We start from the raw sequence: 26,974 nt of genomic DNA, 5'->3' as shown, positions 1-26,974 counted from the left end.
CTGAAGGTGGTGCTGGAGAAGCAGGTGCTGGAAGTACCACGGGCTGCTGAGAGGACGGACAGGTCTGTCCTGGAAGAAGAAAGGCCAGCGTGCTCCTCAGAGGCAAGGATGCGAGATTTCATCTGAGTACTGTGGACGTGTTGACAGGAGAGGCCGGTCCGTGGAGAAGGACATCGTGTTTGGTAAAGGAGACGGGCCGTGAAGGAGAGGAGGACCCGCAAGGAGATGGACTGGCACCATGGCTGCGACCGTGGGCTCAGACAAGTGTGAGGATGGCACAGGACCGGGCAGTCTCGTTCTGTTGGTCCCAGGGTTGCTCTGGGTCGGAACTGACTCAGTGGTACGGAACACCAACAATCTGTTCAAGATAGCCAAGGAAAGCCGAGAGGGACAGCTCTGCTGCTGAACACAGGCTGTCGCCAGGGGTTGGAGCGAATGCCATGGCAGTGAGTTTGGCGTGGGGCGTTTCTGGTCTCCGACGCGGTGAGAGTGTGCCCCGTGCTAACACTCAGGAGCCTTCGTGCTGGGTTTCTGCTGGTGGTGTTTGTCCCTTTTGTGTTTTGCATGGTTTTCCTTACAGGTAAATCTGTAAAGACAGTAACTAGATTAGTAATTACCTAGGGGAATGAATGGCAGGGGAAGCTTGGAGGGCACTGGGAGCTAACGGCAATGAGGACGGCAATGAGGACGGGAAGAAAATGCTCTCAGATTGATTATGGTTGTGATTGTGCACCTCTTTATAATGTAATTGAAAAATTACTTTGCTTGATATGTCGGGGGATAAAAACGATTAAGGGACTGGGTGACTACTGGTTAAGCATCTAACTCAGTGGTTCTCAACCTTTGGGTCGCGACCACGTTGGGGGTTCAAACAATCCTTTCACAGGGGTCGCTCTATTCATAGTAACAAAATGACAGTTATGAAGTAGCTACTAGAATAGTTTTATTTTTTTTGGGGGGGGTCACCACAACATGAGGAATGGCATTAAAGGGTCGCAGCATTAAGAAGGTTGAGAACCACTGGTATAACTGTTACATGCTGAGCTGCTCGGACCCCGAGTGAGAACAATGAGGCCGTCTGCATTCATAAAGCCTCTGAAACCCTACGGAGCAGGACTGCCCTGTCCCAAGGGCAGCTATGAGTCGGAATTCACCCGATGGCTGGTGAGCTTGAGCTTTTGTTAAGAATGCTGCAAGAGTCACCTTGGACAGGATCAGGAATGCCCAGGTGGCAGCACTGGCGGGAGGAGAGAATTCCTGGCGCGAAGGGAGGGAAATGCTCTTTTGATAAAAGTTGAGGCTCCCCATGACTGCACCGGAAGTCCTGTCACCATCACCACTGCTCCACCAGCAGCACCCACCCATCCTGAAGTACACGCGGCATGTCATGCCATTCAAGGTGGCAACGGGATAGCCTTTCTCCCCCACTGTACTCTCACGAGGTCTGAAAATATCAATATCCCGGGTGCTATCATTACAGCCAAATGCACCAAGAGACAACCAAATTTCCACCCCATCGCACATAACCGGAGTCAAGGCAGTCTGTAGGAACTGTACATTGCAGTTCTACCCAGAACCGGGGACTGGTGTACGCAATGGCGTCTTTCCAAACGAGTCAAGACACTGGGAGGTTTGCAGGAGTTTCAGGCAGCAGAGGCAGCCGCTACCACATGTCTACACGTGGGTACGGGGATGGACAGGCAGGCTGAAGGCGTGTGAGCGAGGGGGGGATATGCCCTCGGATAGCTACAGATTTGGCAGAGGGTGTTTGTGTTTGTGCATTTACCGTTGCTGTGTGTATATCTATGAATATGGTGGCGCATCTAAGGAGGACGTTATGGAAATCATTGGCACGTAACCACACACCTCGAGGGAGCCAGTCTGTGGATCTGGGGCGCAGGACTGGTCTCTAGGTCCTGGCCTGCCGCAGTTCACAGAGACAATCTGCCTCTCCTGCCTGAGCAGCCAGCCACGTAAGGTGGAACTATTGATTTCTCCTCAGCCGGAGGAGCCAATAGTACAATGTGAAAGACATCTGTAAACAATTAGTTCAGTGGATTCAAGGACCGTGCAAACATCAGTTTCCATGGCCCTGAAACCAGAAAGACGAGATGGTGTCTGGCTACCCTGCCCAGCTGCTCTGAGAAGAATTGCATTAGAAGGTCCCGGAGAGAGTGGGGAGAAAAAAGATCGAACAAAACTCAAGACCAGAGAAGAGACTGGGCCTACTGGCTCCTATCAGACCGGTGGGACTGACAAGTCTATTGCCCGTAGTCATCATTCTGTTGGGGAAATGAACTCACCCCATGTTACAACAATCACCCATTCCAGTTCGAAGTGGGGGGCCCTGATGGTGTCGGGTCGGGATGCCAACTGCAAGGTCAGCAGTTCGAAACCACCACCCATTCCAGAAGAGAAAGTTTCTGAGTTAGAATCCATACAGTGTCTTTGAGTTTGGTTGTTTTTTAAAGATCAAAGGGCAGCAAATTCAGAAGATTAAGGGGGGGGGCGGGGAAAGAATGACAACAGAAAGTACAAGGAGGGAGCAGACGAGTGAGAGAACTTTGAAGAGATTGTAGGAGGGATTGCTGAAACACAAGGAGAGTTAATTGTTGAGTGAGAAACAGATGATCTGGTCTGTAGACCTTCGCTGAATTCGCAAGGGAAGTTTTCAAATAAGTCAGTAAAAATCTACCAGGATAAAAAAAACAAACCCCAAACCACAAAGGTTTCAGGAGACTCGATTTCAGCTGAGAATGAACTGAAGCTTTCTGGGCTGTGAACAACAAGGCCCTGCAGCGCACGTCTTCAGCCTGCGTGTCTGCGCCAGCGTCTGCTGGAGACACCACGGCTGTTGGAGGATTGCGCGTGTGGGGGCAGCTGCCCTTGTTGCCTGCAACTCTTGCAAGCCTTTGTGTCTCATGGGTGGAAATTTGGCTGTATCTCGGTGCATTTGGCTGTAACGATAACACCCGGGATATTTTCAGGCCTCGTGAGCGTGCAGTGGGGGAGGAAGGCCATCCTGTTGCCATCTTGAATGGCATAACATGCCGAGTGTACTTCAGGGATGGGTGGGTACAGCGGGGAGCGGTGGTGATGGTGACAGGACTTCCGGTGCAGCCATGGGGAGCCTCAACATTCGCAGGAAGATTGGGGAGGAAGCGGGCTGACAGAGGCATTTCAGGGTGTCCACCCAGCGGGATACATTGTCCCCGAGGGTATGGCATTGAATTGATTTGTGCTCCTGGAAAGATAGGTGGAACTCCGAATCCCTCGAACCTGTGGATGCCGCCTTCGGTGGAAAATAGGGTCTTGGCGGATGTAATTAGTTGATGGCGATGAGCGGGCTCTCCTCCTGTGTGACCAGTGTCCTTACAAGAAGAGGGAAGTTTGGGCACGGAGGATGTGACTGTCAGCCAAGGAGCGCTAGGGGTTGCTGGGAACCACCAGAAGCTAGGGAGAGAGACCAGGAACGAGCTTCCTCTAGCGCCGGGGATCGGCAAGCTGCGGCGCTTTCAGTACGTGCTTGTAACTCAGAAGTAAAATGGACCAACCTTTGGAAGGCTGTTTCTCAGATGATGGTGGTTTCTTTCGTGAAAATGTATTTATGGACCACGAATAATTTTTCAGTTGCCGTGGGGTGCAAGGTGGGCTCTTCCATCTCAAAAGTTTGCCAACCCCTGATCCAGAGCTTGGGTTTCCAAAATCATTTGACTTACCACCCCCTTTCCAGGAAAAAAATTACTCAGTGGCTCTGTACTCTGGTCTATAATCCCGGGTGACATGCAGGTCCCTGCATTGTGTCAGCACTTCCCGGGGGGGGGGGGAAGGGGGGGCGTACGGATGGCCCACTTTGGGTCACTCAGCAGTAGAGCCTTTGCTGGCCAACTGGGCCCTGCCCACACCTTGGTTCCTGACTCCTGACCTCCGAAGCAGAGAGACTAGAGCCCTGTTGTGTGAAGCCCCCTGGTCTGTGCGCTTTGTTTCAGCAGCCCCCTAGGAAACAAACCCAACCGCTTTGAGCATTTTGGCAAACGGGGGACGGAGGGGCGAGGGGAAGGACACGCTGGGGCTGGGTCTCACCTGTTGCTGTGCCTTTGGCCCTGGGCCCGCGTGGCTCCTCCTTGTCCCGGTGCTGCCGCCCTCTCTGTGCCTCGTTTCTTGTGCGCGCTCCGCGCACCTGCTCCAGGGTACTCAAGCCTTGCACTCACGGGGAGGCCCAGGCCCAAACCACCAGGCGGAGGGTCCGCCAGGAAGCAGAGTGAGCCACTGTCGGGTGGCTTGGAGCAGATGGTCTCCATGGGGAGCAGGCACAGCTGTGCCACTTGTGTGCCGATACTAAACGCCAAAGCAGAGCTTCCTTGGAGCCTGGCTGGAAGTGGGAAAGGAGAGAGGCAGTCCCACTGCCTGGCTGCCCGTGAGGTGTGCATCCTGCCGCATCAGCTCCAGTACTGTGGGCTGGGCACCGCGTCCACCTGCCCGCCAGCCCAACACTCGGGGCGCACTGGGACACTGCTGAGATGGAAACGGAGGCGAAGGAAGGGCCCGCTCTGTGTCTCCCATTTATTGGTTTCTCAGCACGTGGAGGCTTCCGTTCTAATTGTGACTCACGGAAGAGCCTGTCCAGCTGTCCTGACTCTGTGTTTTGTTCTTTTTTGTTTGAGCTCTTTCTTGTGAATTGGGGGAAAGTTACCGAGCAGCTCATCAGTTTCACACTCAGCGTTTTTGTTTCAACTCATCCATTGCAGTCTTTTCCTTCCATCCCACTTCCTCCTGGTTCCCCGTGTCCATTCCTCCTTCTTCACTTTGTCCTTGGGTGCATGCTGCCATTTGCATCCTAAATGGATGATTGTTCTAACGTCATCCACTTGTTAGAATGGGTGAGTTCAGATCCACACTGGAAGCATGACTGGGAGTCTTTTGAGGGGTCCCATCAGTCTGTATAGGACAGTAAGCTTGGCCTTCTTATCAACGGTTTCCCTGGCGGTGCTGTCGGGTTAAAATGGGGCAACCCATCATGAGGTCAGTGGTTCAAACCCATGAGCAGCAGCGTGGGAGAAAGATGAGGCGTCAGAAACCCTGTAGAGGCCAGCTGCTCCTTGGATGGACTTGCAGGAGGCAGGCGGCAGGCTGGGCTGGGTTTGGGGTGGGCTGTGGAGCAGCAGCTTTGACAGGGTCCACTCCTGCAGTAGGTTGGGTCAGTCGAGGTACAGAAACCAGGATGGGGTTAGATGTCCAAGAGATTAATTGGGGTGGGAGGAGGCAGGGAGAGCCTTCAGACAGGGATGTAGGTACGGCGTTTTTGGAAGGAGAGAGGGAAGGAAGGAGGAGTCATCTGAAATGTGTGGTTGCTGATACCATGGTGACATGGTGTGGATGAAGGAGTGTTTTGGTATTTTCTTGAAGGCTCAGCTTGAAACTGCTAACCAGAATATTGCCTGCCACATCCCCCCACCCCCTGTCTTCCTGCCAAAAAAAGAGAGAAAGCAACTAAGCTTTCTTTGCATAGCCTCTTGAATGGCAACAGAATGGAGCTCACCACCTGGGTCCTTGGGCTTTTCAGTATTTTCTGAAGTGCTTTGGCGGGTCACCTGCACCAGACACCACTAATAATACAGACTTGAGTGCTGTTGACCAGCTGTTGAGGCAGAACTTCGGGGCAGGCAGTGAGCTGGCAACCCCTTCATGGGCAGCCCACGTGAGTCTCGTGCCCACCACATTTGGAGACCCACTTGACCTATGATTGGACTAAATGTCTCATCGAAAGAAGAAGTAACTAAGCACATTGTGGGTCACTTGGCTTTGTTAGATTTTCCGGGTGGGAAATACCTTGGTCCTTGGCTTTGCCTGAGAAACAATTCACACGAAGCCTGATTTGTGATCCAAGAGGGATTTTGTAAAGGATAGAAGAAGTTTCAGGCGTTACAGTAAATGGAGCACAAGCCAGAGAGAGAGAGAGACCGTGGCACAGCCTGGGACCGAAGCCAGGCCGTGCTGCTCTGGGAGAGCGCACGCAGAGAGCTTCTGGCTTTTCAGCCCCCCCACCCCCCGCCCCAGTTGGGAGATGTGGTTGATGATACGGTCGATCCCATTGGCTGCATTATGCTCACCCGGCCTAGGTGGGGGCCAGTCCAGGTGTACCGCTCACCTAGGTGCACCACCCCTTCTTGCCCTAGAGCCCAAATCTCTGAGCATGCCAGTGGATACCCTGGTCCCTGTTCTGACTACCTACCAGCATCCTCCCGTATGTGGAGAAGGATGTTCATCAGAGTCCCTTCTGATGAGCCCAGGCAGGTAAGGAGCACCCCAGCTGGTGCGCCAAACTTGAAAGCAAACCCTTCTGAAGAGAGAACCCAAGGACGTGGGATGGCGATGGGATAAGAAGCAGCAGTTTGTTTTGTTCTTAAAACGCTTTCACGCCATGAAGAGAGGGGACGCTGCTCTTACTGCGCTGCCGTGAGAGAAAAAGACGTTACCAGAGGCCAACAGTGAAATTCTCCACGAGAGGCGCCTGGCCTGTGTGACATTTCAGTAAGTAATACTAGTGCAATTGTCTCCTCGAAGCTGCGGGGATCTCGGGGAGGTAAGCTAGTGGTGTATGGTTCTTACGTCCGGGCTTCGATGTCTTTGTTGTATAGGAGAGTGAGTACAGGCTCTGACACAAGCCTGCCTGAGTTTGTGTGTCATTTCCCCTGCATGTTGTTGATAGCTGCTACATTTAGCCACCCAATGGACGACAGAAAGAAACACCGCTAATCTTGCACCATCTTCCTAGCTGGCATGCGGTTTGAACCTGTCTCTGCAGCTACCGTCTCAGCCCATCTCATTGCGGGCCTTCCTCTTTTTGGCTGAACCTTTAGGCCACCAAGTATGGTGTCTGTGGCGGTTACATAATCTGTTGTCCATTTGTGACTTAAGAGTAAAGGGGTGGGCTTAGGCCAGTCAATCAGGTTGCAGGCTGATGACCTCATTTGGAGGCACTCAGGAGATAAAATAGCTCACTGGAGGTGGGAGACACGCTCACTCCCTGGGAGGCATTCCTGTTGAGAAGACACATGGAGCTATGCTAGAGCCCTGGAGCTGGAGGAGCCACGTGGAGACCCCTGTCAGCACTGAGATGCTTCCAGTGCCACTGGATCCACAAGACTTTCCACCCATTCGCTTGTGATCTTCCTGCACGGGACATCATTGCATGTGATTCTTGAGTCTGAAGAGGATTTTATAGATTGGTACTGGACATATGGCTAATATCGGACTTTTGGACTTGATCTGGACTGGGCTAGGATATTTTCTCAATATTCAATTGCTCTCGTATGTAAAGCTCTCTCGTATCCACACATGAGTGTCTGTGAATTTGTTTTCTAGTCTACCTGGACTCGCACAGTGTCCTTTTCCAAGGGTTGGGCCCTAGTGATGGCGTGTCTGAGAAGTACCTGAAGCGAAGTCTTGCCATCCTCGCTTCTAACGACCATTCTGGCTCTCCTTCTCCCGAGACAAGGTTTGTTTGATCTCTCAGTAGGCCCCGATACTCTCAGTATTCCGTGGGGGCACTATAATTTAAATGCATCCATGCCGCTCCAGTCTTCTTAGTCATTGCCCAGTTTTCGCATGCATAGAAGGTGGTTGAAAACACCGTGACTTGGGAAGGGCACACCTTAGTCTTCAAAGAGACACCTTGGCATTTTTTTCCTTAACACTTTAAAGAGGTCTTGTGTGCAGCAGATTTGCCCGATGATATGAGTGTGTCCTATGATTTCTTGACTGCCGCTTGCACGAGGACTCATTGAGGAGCCAGGTAAAATCAAACCCTTGACAACATCAGCCTTTTCCATGTAGCATGATGGTGTCTGTCTCATGCAGTATCGTGAAAGGAAGCAACCCTGACCCACACCTTTGTTGATCGGAAGCCATGCAGCATCCCCTCCTGCGTGAATGACTGCCTCTTGGTTTCCGAACATGGTCCACATCAGCACAACGGAGTATTCCGGAATTCTTTTTTTTTTCAATTAGCAATAATCGCGCCTCGGATAAACCTCACTGGCTACGATATTGCCACTGCGCAAAGCTCTGGAATTCTCATTCTTCACAATGTTATCTGTAGTTGGCTGCAGTGCACATTGGTGTGATTTTTGCAAAGTAAACAAAAACCACATCAACACATGTCAAGATCTCTGCTTATTCCTGGATTTTAACTGAGATCCATGTGATGTCGGCGGCGGTGATAGCCCTCATGTCGTGCCTTGTTCTGAATCTGGCTTGAATTTCCGGCAGCTCCCTGGTGGTGTACCGCTGCAAAAGTCTCCCTGCGTGTGATGACCATTTGCTAACCAGTGCCTCTGTTTCCTTCTGTAAAATGGGCTTAATAATAGTACCTGCCTCAGAGAGTTTCTGTTTAAATATATTGAGACGTATTATGGGTTGAGGGCAACGCTTGGCTTTTTCTAAGCTCTTGATGAGTGCTAGTCTTTATTAGTAGTAACATCTGCATTTTCAAGTACAGGTAAAAACAGGTGGCCCTGTGATTACTTTAGAAAAAAACCATAACAGCAGCTAAAGGAAGCTGGCCCCCTGAGTTCTAGAAGCCCCAGTGCATGGTCGAGAACAAGGTGCTTGCATGTACCAGCCTTTTTCAGAAAATAAATGAATCGGCTTCCCCCTGGCAGTAAACACTTGGTACTTTTGCTGCCCACTGGATCATTCCGGTGCCCTCCAGGGGATGATATTTCCCACGGTGGGAAGCACTAGTCTAGGCCCTGCCATGCTCCGAAGGGACTTGGGGATTTGCTGGGGTCCTGCCCGTGATTTCGTCTCTGTGGTGAGGAGTCTGCCGGCTGTGGTTCTTGGAGCGCCGCCGGGAGAGCAGAGGACAGCTGTGTAGTTCAAACCCCCCTTTTAGCAAAAGCACGCATTGGATTTTCCATCAGCTTTCATTTTAACGGAGGCTTCTGTGGGGGCCAGACTAGGGATTGAACTTCCTGGCACTAGATCACCAAGAAGCCTGTCCTTTACGGTTTTTCATCTTATTTTTGACACCTGTGATTTGAAGACGGCACTATAATCGTCACTTTCCAGAACAGCTTTTATTTCTAAGTATTGTAGCCTAGCAGTTCTCAGAAATGTATTTCTTTTAATGAGCTCAAAGCCAGGTTCTGGAACTCTTTAAAGGGAGCAGTGGGGTGGCTTAGGTAGGAATGAGCTGCTGCTTAGCAGAGACATTCAAGCAGGTGGAGATTTCAAGTCCTGGTCTCACTCACTGCTGGCTGTGGGCCTGGGTACGCTGGTCTACCTGCATGAAGGGGTTCACATACGAACAGTTCACATGCCCTGCTCAGGTCTACCTAAAGGAGGACACACACGGGGTCACCATGAACTGGGGTCCACTCAGAAGCAACTGTTGTGTGTGTGTGTGTGTGTGTCTAAAAAGGCAAGTGAGTCTGGTATATAGCATGACTGAAGCTTGAAAACATGCTGAGTGAAATGAGTCAGGCACAGGTCAGATAGCGTCTGACCTCACCTCTCTGAAAGCTCTAGAATAGGCAAATGCAGACGCCAAAGTTGGCTAGTGGTTACCAGGCGTGGGAGGAGTAGAGGGCTGGGTGGTGGTGGGGCGGGCTGAGTGAGCCATTGCTTGACAGTCACTGAATTTCGGTGGGCCAAGAACAAAGTTTTGGGCATCGATAACAGAGACGGCTGCCCAGCATTGTGAACGTAAGTAATATCGCTTAGACGTGGTGAGCATGACAGGTCGTCTATTACGGCGTATTTTACCGCATTAGAATAAAGCAGCAAATATGGATGCTTTGTAAGGAGTCCCCACATGCTAGCAATCGACCACACCCATGGACCAGGCAGCAAAGCGGTTCCAGGAGAGACCACCAGCCCCATGCGTTCCCCTTTATTTTCTGCAAAGCGTATTACAGAGGACAGCCTCCACCAGGGGCTGGGTCATCGTGCTCTGATGCAAACCAAATTTTGGCAAGTGCCGACAGCCGACAGCCCCAGAGCTGTTAAACACAGACACGCTCTGCCTGAGCTAACCTCATATCCCAGGGCCTGTGCCAGGGTTTGTCCCCACTTTCTGCATTGCAAAAATAATTGTATTTTTCAGCCAGAGAGCACAAAGGCAGATTTGTTTCATCACTTAATTTGCTAATCCTGCCAGATTTTTTCTCCCTCCTACTGAATTCCATCTTCCATTAAAGTCTTATATTTAAATCTGGCCTTTAGGAAAATTACACAGGAGCAGTATCATGTTTACCCTATTATGTATAACCACAGAGGACACAAGTAAAATAAAAACAAAACCAACAGCAAGAAGAGCAACAGTGACACTCTGAGGGAATTCTGGCAGGGCCTGCTATGTTGTCTAGCTCAGCAGGGTCCCGTTTCCCGGCCTTGACCCTGCATGGGACTTGGGACACAGGATTTTCGTTTTCGGTGTCTCCCTTGCTTTGTAAGTTAACACCTGTCCTCTTGCACGTTCCCAGGGACACTGGGTGTGTATAGGGTGGGCATTAGCAGGCACTGCCTCTGACTGCCACTTAGTGGAAGCCAGGAAGAGAAAACACCAGCGCCGTCTCCGTGGAAGAAGGTTAGATGATTGCTATAGAAGAATAAAGATGGGTAGGTGGGTGCAGGGATGGGTGAGGGGATGCATGAGTAGATGAGCGGGTGGACGAGTGGAAGGATGAGTGAATGGGTGGATGGGCAAATGGATGGTTAGGTAGATGGATGGATGGATGGATGAATGGACGGATGAATGGACCGACGGACAATGAAGATAGAGAGCTCACATACTACACCCACACCCCAGTCCAGAAATCCTTTCTTTCCAACTTCCCTCTTTTCCTCTCCAGAGTAGGTATGCATCGTTTGTCTCTACTCCTGTAGATGAGCGGATGCAGTCACAGGCACTGGGGACAATTTCCCCGGCAGCGTTAGAAACGTCAAGTTCTCCTGGAAAAGGTTTGTAAACCTCTGTGCGCTGTCCTGCCCACTCCCAGCGATGTCAGCTTCTGGCACCTGTTACAGTCCAGCACATATTTGTCGACTGAATGAATACATGTGCCCCTGCCTCCTGCCAGATGGTTTATCCGAGAGTGTTTGCAGGGGCTGTAAGGGAAAACCCGCCTGCATTCCTCAGTCCTTCTCACTTTGCTGCTTTCTCAGAGCGGCTCTTCTCTTGCCAGATGGGATGGCCGGGGAGGCCGAGGGATCATCTGAAACATCTCCACGTGCGTGCGCGCGCAGACACTCACAGCAATCCCTCTGCCCTGTGATGAGCCCCCTGACGGACTGGCTCCCACAGCCTGCCCTTACAGCCTCCCTTTTTGTCTTCCCTGCCCCAGTTCCCCTTTGCTGGTGAGTCATTCTGCTAAGGGTAAATATTTCTCCCCTTTCTCTCCTTTGCCTGGGTGGGTCCCCAGGGCTGCGACCTCTGGGAGAGCCCTGCCCCTCTCTGTAAGCCTTTGAGTAGGCATCTATTATCAGCAGCCCCGGTAATTGCATCCTGATATTTTGCTTGGATTTAAAGACCAGAGACAGAGACTAATGAGTAGCTTTCATCTTCAGGAACAAAGGGCACATGGCAGCTTCAGGCAGCTTCTCCACTTAATTCCAGGCTTTTAGGGATACTCAGTGTGCTTAGCACAGCACTGGAGGGGGTGGTAGATAGCATATTTGGTCCAGAGAAGCCGAGTTCCCAGCTCCACATGGCCCTCTCAAGCTTCAAGGCTGGGGGTCGGAGAGAAACCAGGGCTCAGTAAGTGCTCCGCACCCTTGGCCTTCCTAGTTAGCTTACTTTGGCAGAAACCTCGCCCTGATGTCACGGGTAAGCACTGAGACTTTTCCGGGCCTTAGGGTTATCATCTGTAAAGTGACTTGGTCATCTCCAAGCACCGTTACAACGCCAGACTTCGGTGCTTTTAACTAGCGCGTCATTCTCCTTGTGAAAATGAAAAATGGTTTTCTGGACCACATGCACACACGTAGCAATGGGTTGATCCCAAACACACTGCTCTGCAATCCAGTCCGACGATAGTGACCTTCCAGGGCAGAGCAGATCTGCTCTCTAGGGTTTCCTAGGTTGTAAACCTTTATGGGATTGGGTTGCCCTAGTGGTTATGCTTTGGATTGCTAACTTCAAGGTCAGCGGTTCAAAACCACCAGCCGCTCAGCATAAGCAAGATGAGTCCTTCATGCTCCTGTAAAGAGTGACAGTCTCAGAAACCCACTGGGGCAGTCCTCCCCTGTCCTGTACGGTCACCATGAATAGGAATTGACTTGACGGCAGTGAGTTTGGTGTTTTAGTCTAAATACATGCACAACCCCCTGCCCTCACGCTGGCATATTGGCACTCCCCAGGGACTCTGTACTTTTCCTCTAAGCCACCCTCCCTCGTTCTGAAGCTCATCTGTTCCCATCAACATTTGGTTGGGTGCCATTCCCATCGTGGGGCAGAGTCAGCTTCATGGAAGCAGACCATCAAATCCCTCTCCCCCCGCTTCTGCTGGGCGGAGTTAAGCCATCAAGTTCTAGGTTCGCAGTGGAGTGCTTAAACTGGTGTGCCACTAAGGCGCCTTCTCTTAAACGTCCATGTTCACTGACTCTCCATAGGGCTTCCGAAACTGGACATCTTCCTGGAAGCAGACAGCCTCGTCTTCTGTCCTTAGAGTGGTCTTGAACCACCGAGCTGTGGTTAGCAGTCCAGGGCTCACCCTGCCATGCCACCAGCCCCCTTTCCCATAAACGAGTGTAGCCCAAATGTATGTTTCCCAATGAGCTTCCTGAAGTCTCGTCTGATGGGGTCACGGGCCCCCTGCGCACAGCAGGAGGCTGGCGAGCAGAGTGAGGAGGCGGATGGGCTCAGACTCTGCCTGCCAACTGGAAAACGTGGGGCGAGTTTTCTTTGGGTTGACGTTTCCTTGTCTGGAAGAGAGGATGTGACAGTGACATGACTCAGACGCACAAGGCACCCAGCACTGGGATTGGTGTCGTGTGATCACTCAGCACATGTCTGCTTTGATTTTGAAGCATTAGAAATAAAACATGCATTGATAAGGGAAGCCGGAAGAAGAATCGTTGCATTCAGTTGTGGTGCTGGTGGATATTGACTGCACTGTGGGCTGCCAGCACAGCCCAGCGAGTCGTAGATGCTTGCAAGCAACCAGTGGCTCCGTAGAAGCAAGGATGGCGGGACTTTGACTCGCCGTGTCAGCCCGTCCCACTAAGGAGTTCCTTCGTGGTTCCTTCTGCTCTGTCCACCAACCACGAGGTCCTTCTGTGGCTGAGCTGTGTCTTTCCTGAATATGTACCCAAACCAAGCAAGTCGGAGTCCATTCCTGGGGATCAAACACACCAGCGAGCCATCACCAGCATGGCCCCGGACCTGGCCGAGCGGCTGGTGGTTTCAAACTGCTGACCTCATGGTGAGCAGCCCAACCCGTAGCCACTGGGCCACTAGGGCCGGGCCCTCTTCTTATTATTTTAAGTCTTGTGAACGAGGTGAGGAATTCAGAGCGGAGTGCGAGTTGTACAGTCAGCTATTTGCACGTGCTGTTCCAGTACATTTCAATCCTCTAGGTGTACCGTCCCTTGCCGCCCTTCCTTTCTCGGTTTCCTGTTTCCGTTTCTCCTTTTTCCTATGACCTTCCATACTTGGGTAAATAACACAGATGTAAATTCAGTTCCAGAGCTGAAGAGTGACCAAGAGCTTACTTAGTTGTGGGGTTCCCACCAGACCCTAGTTAACCAGTAAGCCTTACCTCCTCTAGGATTTTCATTTCTGTTCCACATTTTCTTTCACTCTGCCCAGAACCTTCTAATTCGTCATTTTGTGGAGCAGTTGGTGGTCACTGGGCACCATCTTGTTCTGTCTCAGGTTGTGGAGACTGGTGTTTGGGCGGTCCATCAGTCCGGAGAACTCATTTCTTGTTTATGTCTTTCAATTTTCACCCCTTTTCTTCCCTCCGGATGGGGGATGATCAATATGTGCACCTTAGATGACTTAACTGTCTCAGGGGATTCCGAGGCCACCCAGAGCCCTCCATCTCCACCACAAGTGTCTTAGCTGTGTCATATTATCAGGCCCCCACCGCCCAGATGGAGCTGGCCCCTGCCTTTTCTGCCACGCCTTGAATCCAGTGTGCAACTAGGAGAGCAGCTAAGAAAGATAAAGACAGTAACGCCTTGTCATGACTTCCCATCACACTTGGAATCAAGTCCAATCTTCGTGTCAGGCTGGCGAGGGCCCACGTGGGCTGGCTCCTGCTGTACTGCCTCCCCGCTGGGGACAAGGCTCCGGCCACACCACCCTCCTCCTGCTCCAGGGTCATTCCCTGCCCTAGGTGGCCCTCTTTCCCACCCTCAAGGTGGAGACTTCTCTGAGCCTCTGGGCTCTGACCACGACTGCGACGCTGCCGCTGTTTTTTCCGCACCCGAGAGAGCCTGATCGTGGGAGTGATGTTAGTGGGAAAGCGACAGCGCTAGGATTTAGATTGGGCAGCGTGACTTGGGCCGTTGCCTCCTACCACTCCACCACGTTGTTTGTTGAGGAAACGAATGTCGCCGGTGGGGTAGACAGTGCGTGTTTCATTCACATTTTGTGAATTCTGCCCTTCACATCACCCAGCAGCAATCTTTGGAGGGAGTATGGGATAGAGAACCTAGAAATCTGTTCTTGAGGTCTGGACCCTTTGCTCTCCCTTCATCAACGATCAGGTTTCCATTGTTGTTTAGGCCACTAGGAATCTCAGAGTGAAGTTTGGAACCTGATGCTAAAAACCCTCGAGTACTTTACGGAATACTTTTTGCCTTCGTCTCTTCACTACATCTCGCCTCTTTTTAATTTTTTAAAAACTCATTGTTTTTATTTTCCTACGTCAGTGCAGATGGTTTTTGAATTGAGATGGAGCAAGACCAACCATACATAGGCAGAGTGTGACCTTGAGATTTCGAATGACCGACTGACTGATTCTCAGTGCCTCTGTACCTCCTTGCTCGTTCCTTCTGCCTCAGAGTTCCTGGGTGGGGAATTCTCACCTTCCCTGGGGGCTCGGAGATGACGTTTCCAGCCTGCACACTTCACACACAGCTCTCGCCTGTCTGCTAGTGGATGCACGCATGCTGTCGTGCTGAACGGGTCTCAGCAGAGCTTCAGGCTCGGGCAGAACAGGAAGAAAGGCCTGCTGGACTACTGCCACAAACCTTCCCGTGAAAACCCGTGGGTCACAATGGACACACAAATTGGATCATTGGGCGGACGGTGGGGCATGGGCTTGTTCCGAGGTGGGGCCTGACTCGATGGCCACTAACAGTAACAAAGCAGGAAGGGTCTATGGAAACCTGGGTCTCATAATAAGTATTCAGAAAGCATGCGTGTCTCTAGTCTATTCCTCCCTCTGTAGTGGGAATGAGGCATCTCAGCCTTGTACCTGGTCCCCGTGCAAGTGTGGAAAATGCTGGGTGGTTGGATATGTCCGAGGGCCCATTCGTACCCACTTCTATAGCTGTGACCCACAGCGAAATGATAGGCTATCCTCTTGTCCTGTTTCTGGTGACTCCTTCCGCTACAATAACTAGGTTTTGAGCAGCAGAAAGATATTAACTCTAGCAGGTGGAGTAGACTCTCCCTTAGAGCAGCTGCCTTGTTTATAAAGCTCATCCTGACCAAGAGAAAAAGCACTTAATGGAAAAAGAACGAATCAGACCAGGAGGAACTTTTAATTGCTATGGCAACTGGGTACATGGCCAATCTCCCGTTGGCTCGATTAAAGCATAGCCGTGTGGAATATCAACTGTTATGTCTCAATTGCTTATTAGCTCATTAAACTGTCTTGGTGTACATACTCATCTTGATTAGATGAAAGAGATCTATTTAAAGTGACCCCGGCTCAGATTTCACGGGACGTAGCCACTTTGGGACTTCAAACACAGCAGCAACAATAGCGATTATTTTTATTCTTGTACTACTTTTTGGACTATATTAATTATTGCATGCGTTTTCGTTAGCAGTTTGCAAAGCAGGGTTCACTGTACTTTATAGGTGAAGCGTGAAGTGCAGGATGGTTAGGTAACTTGCCAAAGTTCTGGTAAGGGATACAACCAGAATTTGGATCCAGGTCTATCTGATTTCTTCACACACATACACCCTTTTTTTTTTCTTTTCTTAATCAAGTGTCCCTGGTGATGTAGTGGTTAAAATACTCAGCTTTGAAGCAGAAGGTTGGTGGAACCATGTTCCTTAGCCTCTACTATTGCTGTTTCGGAGTCAGCTAGGACTTGGGGGTGGGGGGTGGGGGTGGCCTATGTCAGGTAGGATGTTTAGCAGCCTCCTTGGCCTGTATCCCTTAAGTGCCATCAGTCCCCTCCTCCTCTGTGGCACTGACATGGTCACCCGGGTGACAGCCAAGAACACGGAGGAAGGACTGGGCAACTCGAGTACCTTCCTGGAGATCAGTGCTTCCGTTCCCGAGGTAGCTTACTTACTGTCTGAGTGATGGAGCAGCCCTGTAACGGACACAGAAGTCTGCCCTCTCACAGCGTAGGGATCCCAAGTGTGAACGAATTCACGGCCCTCGCTCTAGGGCCTCCCTGGAACCGATGCTTCTCTCGCCGGGGCTTCACGGTCCAGATGAAGCCCTTGGCTCCGTCAGCATTCCTTGGAGGGCTCCACGCATCTTAGCATCAATCTTCCTCCATCCAGGAAGTTCCCAGAACAGGGACCAGAGTCCGTAACACACACACTCTGCTCCAGCCGCTCCTTGCAGAGCCCCTCGCTCGGCTCATTCTCTCCTTCTAGCTCATTCACGATGAAAGACGTTGTAGTCACCCCAGGAAAGGTCCCCTGCCATTCGATCAGGGCCGGAAAAGTCCCCTGCCATTCGATCAGGGCCGTGGGTGTTAAGGCTGCCCGTCCCATCCTGAATGCTTTTACAGCTGATTGGCTTATCACGCTGGATCCTATCACAGAGAATCTGCCTCATTAGGTCATTACATAACTGCCAAGCCCGCGAGTCTCTTGGTCCCATGACATTGGCAGACACTTTGGGGGGCGGTGGGAGGGAAATACAGTTTAGCCCATGACACCCATTTCTTCAGATTCTTCAGTGTTTGTCAGCTGTTCTCGGGTCCTTGGAAAGGATCAGTGGTTTGCCCCGCACGGTTCTGTTGACATGGTGTATTGCGTCGATTCTTTTTTGCCTGTCAGGTATCGCTGTGTTCCTGAGACCAGTTGAGCACTCCTCTCGCCAGGCTGCCGGATTTGGTTTGCTCTGCTCCGTTGAGGATTTGTTGGTCGCTATGATAATGGCCATTTGTCGTCGTCTTGGCCTGAGATAACTTCGTCTGGTTTGGATATCATAGTAATACCATGGGCCTCATAGAACGACTTGGAAGGATGTGAAAGACGGCTGTTAGCTTTTTATTTAAATGTTTGGTAGAATTCACTTGAGAAGCCATCTGCACCTAGGCTTTGCTTTGTGAGAGTTTTTGGTTCCCAATTCAATCTCTTCGCTTGAGAAATTTAAAAAATACCTCTTCTTGCATTGCAATTCTTTCTGTCTCGAGGCCTTTGCTCATTTTATCCAAGTCCTACAATTTGTTCACAGCCTCCCTTAATGTCTTTTACGCTTGTAAAGCTGGCAATGATGTTCCCTTTTGTGTTCCTGATTTTTAATTTGAGTTTTTTCCTATTTCTTCAGTTAACCCTTAGATTTTTCCGTTTTGTTGATCTTTTCTACAGAACAACTTTAGGTTTTGTTAAATTTTTTCCTAGTTTTTCTTGTCCTATATTTCATTCTTGTCTTCATTAGTCCCTCCCTGCTGCTTGCTTTGGGCTTAGTGTTTATTTTTAATTTCTTTAAAAATTAAAAATCGCTTTATTGGGAGCTCTTAAAGGTAGCATAACATTCCATCGTTCATTCACATCAAGCAGTATTATACAACTGTTACCACAATCACTTTTAAAACATTTTCTCTACTCTTGAACTCCTTGATGCCAGCTCCCCTTTGTCCCCCCACCCTTTACCCCCAGGAAGCCTTCTTCTTCTTTTTTTCCTATAATAGGTTTTGAGGGTTTGTGTGTGTGTGTGTGTGTGTGTGTGTGTGTGTGTGCCATGTTACACAATCCATTCTATCCACTCACAGACAGTTCTGTTGTCCTATCCCCTGGGGGTGGGGGTATACAGTGGAGTCATGAATTGCTAGGCAGGTGGGACCCAGGCTATGCAGCTCTGGAAGGAAGGGGGACTGGACTGATGGTCTACAACCTGTCCTGCCCTCCGGTTAACAGAGAGCAGCTGTTCTTCTGCTCTGTGTCAGGATCCCTGCTCGTCTGTGACTATCTGGGTTTTTGTATGTTTCTCTGGTGCTTCTCTATACAGGATAGGCAATCTTATGGAGACAGCGACCGGTCCCAGTGGTTCCTGGGGGGCATGGGAGAGGGGGGGAGATGATTGGAGAACCAACACTGACTGGTATCGGGGAACAGTAAGTGTTCTAAAATTGATGGCGAGGCACGTTTGGTCAATCACATTATATCTGAGAAGAATTACTCAGAGGTGAATGATGGGTAAACATAATAGTGGAGTAGGAGGAACGAGGAAAAACTATATATGTATGTAATTGTTTATATATATACATATATATGCAAATGCAACAAGGAAACAAATGGACTTTGAGCATATACTTAAATCTTACCTTATTAGCACAAGAAAGATTTGTTCTAATAATTCAGTGTTGTATGATACTCACCTTTCTGACTTGATCGCTGAAGACAAAATGGGTGCATAAGAAAATGTGAATAAAGCTGGTGGTGCCCAGATATTAAAAGATATAGCATCTGGGGTCTTAAAGGTTTATAGTTAAACAAGCAGCCATCTAACAGGGATGTAACAAAGCCCACATGGAAGAAGTACACTAGCTTGTGTGATCATGAGATGTTGAGGCAGGAAGAGGTGTCATAAGTTTAAAAACAAGCAACCAAATCGATGTGAAGGGGTGAGGATGTAGTGGAGACCCAAAACCCACCTGTGAGATGATTGGACAATCCCTCACAGAAGGGACAATAAATCCTGGATATGGTATGGCACCGATGAGCCATGTAACTATCCTATAGTTCCCTAATATTTCCTCCTCTTACAGCTGTGAATTTTGTTTTACCTCATTAAGTATGTTAGTTTGCATAAGTTCATCTGTATATTTCAGATTGTTCGGTACATGTACGTCAAGATAGAGAACCCTTCGCAAACAGTCGCAGAAGCAATGGATCCTGAGAGGATAGGAAGAAACGGGGAGGAGGGTGGGATGGGGAGCTGATAGCAGTGATAACTTCATAACCCCACTATTTGGGGTGGAACACAGAATTGTATTTTTAATCTATTATGATGGAAGATTAGGTAATTGACGGAGAGCCGTCTTTTTTAAAATCCAGGCGTTTATAGCCATCCAGTTGCCCCTCAGCGCTGCTTTAGCCCCGCCTCATAAATCCGTGTGTGATATTGGTTTTGTTCATTGGATGTTCTAATTAGCTTTGTGATTTTTGTCTTCGAACCATTGGTTCTTTAGGGGTGTGTTATTTTATGTCCACATACACTAAGTATCCACTTTACAAATAGTCTGATTGCCTTTTGGTATTCTGTGAAGGTGGTCTCATGGAAAAGGTCGAGCCGGTCCCACTCACAACACACTTCTCTGCAGAGTCACCTTTGCTTGCCGCACATGAAACTCTGAACCTATTCAAAGGCCCCGAGCCGTCACTTGCTCTAAGGGAAGGTTAATAAGAACGGTGTGCTCCTGTTCTCACCCACAAATCCAATTCAAGGACACACTTAGGAACTAATCTTGTTTGTCACCTGGGGACTGCCTGTACGTGGAAATTTATTAGCCTTCTCTGTGGTATTGATTATTCATTCCATTCCATTGTGGTTATAAAGCACATAATCTATATGATTTCTGTCCTTTTAAATTTACCAAGATGTGTTTTTTGGCCCAGTTTGTGGTCTGTCCTGGAGAATGATGCTTGCGTGTACACCGGAGAAGAATCTGTATTCTGCGTTGGTGGAAAGGAGCGTTGTGTTAATGTCAGACCTGGTTTGTTTATGGTGTTGTTGAAGCCTCCTGCTTCCTTGTTGGTCCTCAGCCTAGATGTTTTCTCCATTAACGAAAGTGAGATACTGAAGTGTCCAACAATCATTGTTGAATTGTCCATGAGGGGAAGTTAAAAAACATAGAAATACTGCTAAGAGGTTTCCAGTTCATTTGTGCACGGTTTCATTTCAAACAGAAAGAACCTGTTAGAACCTGTCTGCCGTGCGTGCGTGACTGCAGACACGCTTTCTCAGTTACACGCTTATCTCATAGTCTCATTAGTGTGCTTCTTATGCCAGGGTGGGGGTGGAGGGCAACAATTTGGAGGTCAGGCCTAATGCCAAATTTTAGACGACACTCAAGTAGACATCTTCCCAAATCATTGAATCTGTGTACCAAATGCTGCCCCACAGAAAACAAAAGTATTTAGACCAGGTGTCATCAAACTATGGCCCGAGGGCCACATGCAGCCCACCGAGGACATTTATCCGGCCCTCCAGGTATTTTTGCCTCATTTGTTTTTTCACTTCAAAATAAGATATTTGCAGTGTGCATAGGAACTTGTTCATAGTAGTTTTTAAAACTATATTCCTGCCCTCCAATGGGTCTGAGGGACAGTGAACTGGCCTACTGTTTAAAAAGTTTGAGGACCCCTGATTTAGACAAAGCGAACATTTTAAGGAAGGTCAGAAAAATTTCAAGATGAGTTCAAGGCAGAGAGATTAACTCAGAAGGTTATATTGACTTTTCTTTATTTCAATTGGTTAATTGTGGTAGATAATTGTCTAATGACACAGGGCAATCATAAGGACTTCTTATAAAGACATTTTAAGAAAATTGAAAACTGCCTTGATGAAACAAAGGTCAGGAAGGTTACCCTGAGACTTAAAATAAAATCATGACTATGTACCTGTTCATTCCTTAATGTTAGCACGGGCTGTCTTCTGGGAGTTGCATGGGAATCCCTACCCCAACCAACCACTTAATAGCCCTGATCTTGTAAATGCCCAGAAATGGGAAAGGAACCGGGTTTGCCCTTCGAGAATGACCACACTGTCATTTCCACAGAGTGTCTGTGGAGGATACAGATCTTGCTGGAGCATATTTCAAGAAACAATGGATTCACATTTTGATTTTGTTTAATAAAGGTTTCTGTGATTTTGTTGTCATCTTTTTTTGGGGGGGGGGCTTACCCTTCCATTTCTCTCTTAACGGCTGCCTGTGTTTTCTTCCTCCACTTGAAGCTCTGTTTATAGATACATGGAGATTTATCTTTCCATTATGGTGTCTTAAATTCTGTTTGGTCTGACATTAGTTTAGCCACTTCCGCCCACCCTCGTTTCGAATTTTCTTTGAAGCCTCCTGTGTGGTTTGCATGGTCACCTCTGGTTGAGTAGGGGGACTCTGAGCACTAGGGTTGGGTTGCTGAAGTCAGTCCACCGCGTCTGAGAGAGAATGTCTGTGGGGTGATTGGATTCCAGGGACCAGTGCAGAAGCAGCCTGGGGATCTAGATGAGGCCTTCCTGTCCCAGGGTTTGTGATGGGCCTCAAAGAGTGGTCTTGGGGTACCCCTTGATAGAGCACCTGGTTCCTCCTGTCTCAGAAACCCGAAGTCACGGCCTCCCTTTACTTCTGTGTTCTGTTGACCAGCAAGTAGTTCTCCCCAGTGGTCCCGAGAGGCATCCTGTTTGCCTGTACGGCTCACTGTGGTTCAAGCCTCGCCTTAGAGAGCTTTTGCCCATGCCCCCTTTGCAGGTGCCCCCTACGACTCTGCAGAGACAAAATCTGGCCCCTAAGGTTCTGCTGGTTCTGTGAGTGGCGTGGGGGAGAGTCAGGGAGAGAGGTCCGACTCCCAGCCCCTTCCAGAGAGCTGATCGGTAGCCACTCACCAGCCACCCCCCATCTGTCAGGGTGGTCTGCGCATGGCTGTGATGTTGAGCCTATTTCAAGGGAGCTTCCAGGCTCAGACAGACTAGGAAGAAAGGCTGGTCAGGTGTTTTCAGAAGCCAGCCAGTGAAAACCCTGCCGATTTCAAAGTTGGGTTGGAACTGGGCAGCATTTCGTTCTGCGGTTGGGGGATGGCCACGATTGGAGAGCGCGTAGCAGCTGCTTGGGGGCAGGGAGCAGCGGTCAGAGATAACCATCCTCTTCTTCCTGCGAAGGTGAAGAGCGTGTGCAGAGAGGGGTGTCCCAAGAAGAAAGCACTCTTTCTCGGCCAGGGGAAAGGCCTCACTGCCCAGGGAGATGGAAAAGGACTCAGGATGGTTCTTTTTCTTCACTTTTACTCGATCCTCAGAGTGATGTTTGGGGCCCCGCCCCACCCTCCATCCGCAGAGTTGTCCGTTTACATAATATCCTCCGTGGAGCTGGATGAGGCCGTTCATGACGTTGGATTTCTGAAGGTGGAAAAACGACTCTGTTTTCTCTTGACTCTGTTCCGACATCTGTTCTTCATCCCAGGAACCCCCGATCAGTCGGGAAGAAGTGTGTCCACACAGCAGTGAAAAGCCTCCGGAGGCCAAGTTAGGGACCCACAGTCCCGTCTGATCTGTTCAGATCCCTTCCCATCAAGATCTGTCTGGGAGAATCCGTTTGGAGTGCTTTGGTTTCCTGCTTGCAGCTTCTCTGGGATTTCCATTCTCTCTCCTGCACACATGTATGTGCGTTATAAATAGCTTAAACAAATAATCTGGAGGAAAGCTATAGTTACAAGGTTAATTGCCAATCCCAGGCTTGCTAGCTTGTTTTGTCTTGCTTTTTATCATACTTGATAATAAAACTTGAAGGGGTGGTGACAACCACCACTTTGGGTTTCCACAAAGTGCCTTTCTTCCCCAAAGCCCAGAGCTTATTACAGGCCTCTCTCTTCTCAGTTCCTTTGTGGGAGCTGGGAAGGTGGGGGGGTCAGGGTAGGGAGATTTGCTTGATTTACATAGCTTCGTATTGTCCTTGTGTTGCATAAAAAGCCATTCGGATCATGTCACTTCCCAGTGTACAGATGAGTCTGCTGGCTCGCAGGGTATACGCCCAGGCTCCTTTCTGTCTCTGGGCCAGCCTCACCTCCTGCACACCCAGCGTGCCAGTGGCCCGCGCCTTTCCAAGCCTCTGACTAGTGATACCTCTGGAAACTCTGAGCTTTCGTGCATGCTCTTCCTTTTGCTTGGAATGCCCTTCCCTCTCTCTGTCCACCAGTACCCCACTGTATCTGCCCTATCCGACGGAAAGAGGACAGCTGTCTGTCTGCAGCGCGCTCCTGCTGCATGGGCCCCGCTCCTCCTTCAGTTCCCCTTGCTGTACCCCGCCATTCCCCACATTCCTATTGAGTGCCCTGCCGGGCAGAAACTGCCTGAAAATACTAATGACAGTGAATAAAGATAGCGTAGTAAATAATGCGGTGTAACCAGACTATAGAGTCATAAGTAGCCCTAAATACTATATAAGACTACATTTAATTATCTAATACCAAGTAATATCTGATCTCCTTCAGCTTCAGTAGGAGAAAGAGAATCCACTTCCACATCAGTCTCTTATGGAATCTAACAGACAAACAAACCCAAACTCACGTCCAGAGAGTCGATCCTGACTCGTAAGCAGCCTCGCAGGACAGGGCAGAACTGCCCCTGTGGCTCTCAGACTTTACGGGATGTTGAACGTCTCATCTCCCTCTTGTAGAGCAGCTGGTGGTTTCGAATTGTGGACCTTGCCTTTAGCAGCCCTGTGCGCACCCTCTGTTCCCCCAGGGCTCCCTCCATCTGTTCAGAGTCTTAGCTGTCGCGCGGGAGTGAGTGGGGCGAGAAACCCATACGTCTCACCCCTAAGCTGACCTCCTAACCCTAAAGCCATAGACCTATTCTGAGCACGGGAGGCATCTAGAAAGATGAGTTTCTGTCCGTCTTAAGCCATAAGCTCTGTCTTCTCTTTCTGTCCGGTTAGCACACCGTCTGCCGCTGCCTCGCTCCCCAGGCCGCCAGGGAGGGGTTTCAGGAGGAGCTCACACCGTGCAGTCCCTGATTAATACCGCGAGCGGTCAGGCAGAGGCGGGTGGTTTTGATGGAGAAGGGAGCAAGGGAAGGGCTTTGTTGCTTGATCTGGAATACATTTGCAGACGCTTGAGCGTATTGGATTTGCCATCGGCTCTGGGGTCACTCTGAAAGGATTTCCTCACCCTGGAATTCTTAAGAGGATCCAGGTCTATTGCTTAAAAAAAGATAAAGGATATTATTTTTCTAAGGCCCACTTGGCCTTCTTGCCCCGACCCTGTGAGGTCATGCTTGACTTTCCAAAGCAACCAGCTGGGCTTTTGAGGAAATGAGCGAGCAGACTGAAATAGCACCGGCCTCCGAGGCAGGTCTCTCGCTGTTCTTCAGGCAGTGGTGGCTGCCGGTGGGATTCACGTTGGGGTGTGAGCATGGTGACTCGAATCCTGATCACGTGTTACTCCCCCCCCCCCCTGTATCCTCAGGGTTGGCAGGCCTGATGCAGACACGGTTTGAGTTTTAGGGGGTGGGATGAATTACCGAGTGAGTGCTCAGCTTGGTGTCCTCCTCAGGGGCCTCTGGGCCGTCTCAGCTGAAACACCTTTCTGCAGGAACCCCTTTCTGACTGCAGCCTCCACCCCGGGGCAAGCTTCCATGCCCGTTAGGTTCTGCCAGAATGTGCGCTGCACGGCACCCAGGCGCTTCGACCTGTCTTGGAAGAAGCACTGGTGGCTGTCGGCTAAGCGTCGGGCTGCCAGGTGCAAGGTTCTCGGTTTAAACCCACCAGCTGCTCTTTGGGAGAACAGCAGTGGTCTGCTCCCGTAAAAACTGGACACCAGGGCCTCTGTAGGTCGCAGTTTACTCGATGGCCGTGGTTGTCAGTTCTTTCTTTAAGGAGGAGATATAGTAGTGCAGTGAGTTAAGCATTGGGCTGCTAACCGCTGGGCCGGCAATTCAGACCCACCAGCCAGCCGCGCCCGATGAGAACCGTAAGACCGGCTGCTTTAACAGGGACCCGCATCCCTGGAAAGCCCCACGGAGCAGTTCTCCTCCGGAAGATGCGAGCAGGGTTGGAGATGAATGGAGGGCAAAGAATGGCAGACTGAGTAAGGCCTCCCAGGGCTTCCTCCTCTGCTGAATCGGCCTGCTTCCTGGGCGTTCGAGTCAACTCGGTGGCAGTGGGTTTGTTTGGGTGGGTCCTTCAAGGCTCCTTAGGGAATCTGCCTTCTTTCCTATTGGATTGCCACCCCATCGGCTCCCAGACTGATGCCTTTTGCTGTTGGCCAAGAGTGATCGCCCAAATCCTTGCACACTGGACAAACCCAGTTCCGAGTTGCACAGGTCCTTTTGCTAGGATTGGAATAAGAACCCTCAGCCTTTGTGCAAAGCAGGACCATTTCCGTGTGACTCTGGAAAAAGAGAGAACGTATTGAAGTGGGGAGCTGGTACGCTGTATGGTGTCCTTGTATGTAATCTGTGGCTGCTCACTTCTCTACCTGGGATTGGGTGTTGTTCTTCATGTGGGAGAGATGGTGATGGTCAGAGTAGGCTGTGCACTAGCTCTGTGACCACACAGCCCTGGAGTGGCATTTGGTCTGTGCAGCGACAGTGTCAGGGAGGATGGACTGAGGGGGTCATTTGCTCAGGGGTATACGCCTAAGTTGAATCTGCCCGCACGGGCTCTTTACACACTGGTCCTCACTGGAACTGTCTCCTTGATGAGAATCAGATTCCTAGGGTAGAGACTCAGGGATCTGAATTGCTGATACCGTTCCTGGGGATTCTGTTTTTTGAGGATCCCTGGCCACTCTGACACTGCCTTAGAGGACAGGAAGTTTGAGAGAAAGAAGGAGAGAGGCATTCTTTCCTTTGTGAAGGCCCTCGGGCCAAGGGGCATGTGCAGCTCTGGAAAGTCAACTTCCGGAAGGAGAGGCCCTGGGCATTAGCTGGGTAAGAGTGTGACCCGAGGAAACCAATTCCAGCCGAAGCGGATGTCCTGCACCTAGTGCTGACGGAGAGAGAAAATGAAGAGTCGTGGTTTCCCTGACAGCTACGGAATGTCCCCTGCTCGGCTGAGTAATGAAATGCACAGATGCTGAGATGAGGAGAGACAGAGATGGATAGAGCCTAACAGGGTGCTGGCAGCAGCCAAGGGCCAGCTTAGCACGAGTGCCAAGGAATCCTGGGGTGCAGCCAGCCTATCACGGCCAGCAGGGGAGCTCCCACGCACCGCGGACAGTCCTGAATGTCCCCCACAAGCCATCTGGGGGAGATACCAGGTCCATAGAAAGGAGGAGGGCGATGATGCCGAAGGTGCCAAATTCGAGAAATGTATTTCCTTCAACCCCAGCAATGATACCTTCAGGAGATAATCCTACACCTGGGGAAATGTATGCATCTGAGTGCACATCATTTATTCAAAATGCCCATCAATAATGGGACTAAGGGTACATAGATGCCGTCAGAATTTCCCTTTGCCATTAAATACGATCATGTGGATTGGTTGTTATGGACATGAAAAGATGTCAAAATATATTTGGTGACAGAAGCAGGTTTCAGAATGGCATATTTTTATTGGTGCATTTAAGCAAAAGTGTACAATTATGTTCCTGTTTATTTATTCTGTCAGTCATTGTTGAGTAACCCTCTGTGGCCGGCAATTTTCTGGGCTATGACATGGATGGCACTGAACTGGGCAACTTGTCATTGCTACTCGGAAACGTCGCCCGGGTGTCCTCTGGGAGCTTGTTAGAATGCAGAATCCTGGTCCGCTCCAGACCAGTTAACTCAGTCTGCATTTTAACGAGGTCCCTGGCTGTGTGTTTGCACACTGTATTAATCCAGGTGGACTAGAAAAACAAATTCACAGATGCTCATATGTATATAAGGAGTCATATATGTAAGAGCAATTG

The 26,974-nt window shown here is 50.0% G+C and overlaps 1 protein-coding gene and 1 pseudogene across 2 annotated transcripts in view; one reads left to right on the top strand and one right to left on the bottom strand.

The window, feature by feature from the left end:
• LDLRAD3 (low density lipoprotein receptor class A domain containing 3) overlaps positions 1–26,974 on the top strand; it is a 280,744-nt gene that overhangs the window by 102,366 nt on the left and 151,404 nt on the right. The gene's annotated exons all lie outside the window — the stretch shown is intronic.
• LOC142447427 (U4 spliceosomal RNA) lies at positions 7,987–8,067 on the bottom strand (annotated as a pseudogene).

This window comes from Tenrec ecaudatus, chromosome 4 (assembly GCF_050624435.1).
Source record: "Tenrec ecaudatus isolate mTenEca1 chromosome 4, mTenEca1.hap1, whole genome shotgun sequence".
Classification (NCBI taxonomy): Eukaryota; Metazoa; Chordata; class Mammalia; order Afrosoricida; family Tenrecidae; genus Tenrec; species Tenrec ecaudatus.
Note: the sequence above shows the minus strand (reverse complement) of the source record. Positions and strands in the feature narration are given on the sequence as shown.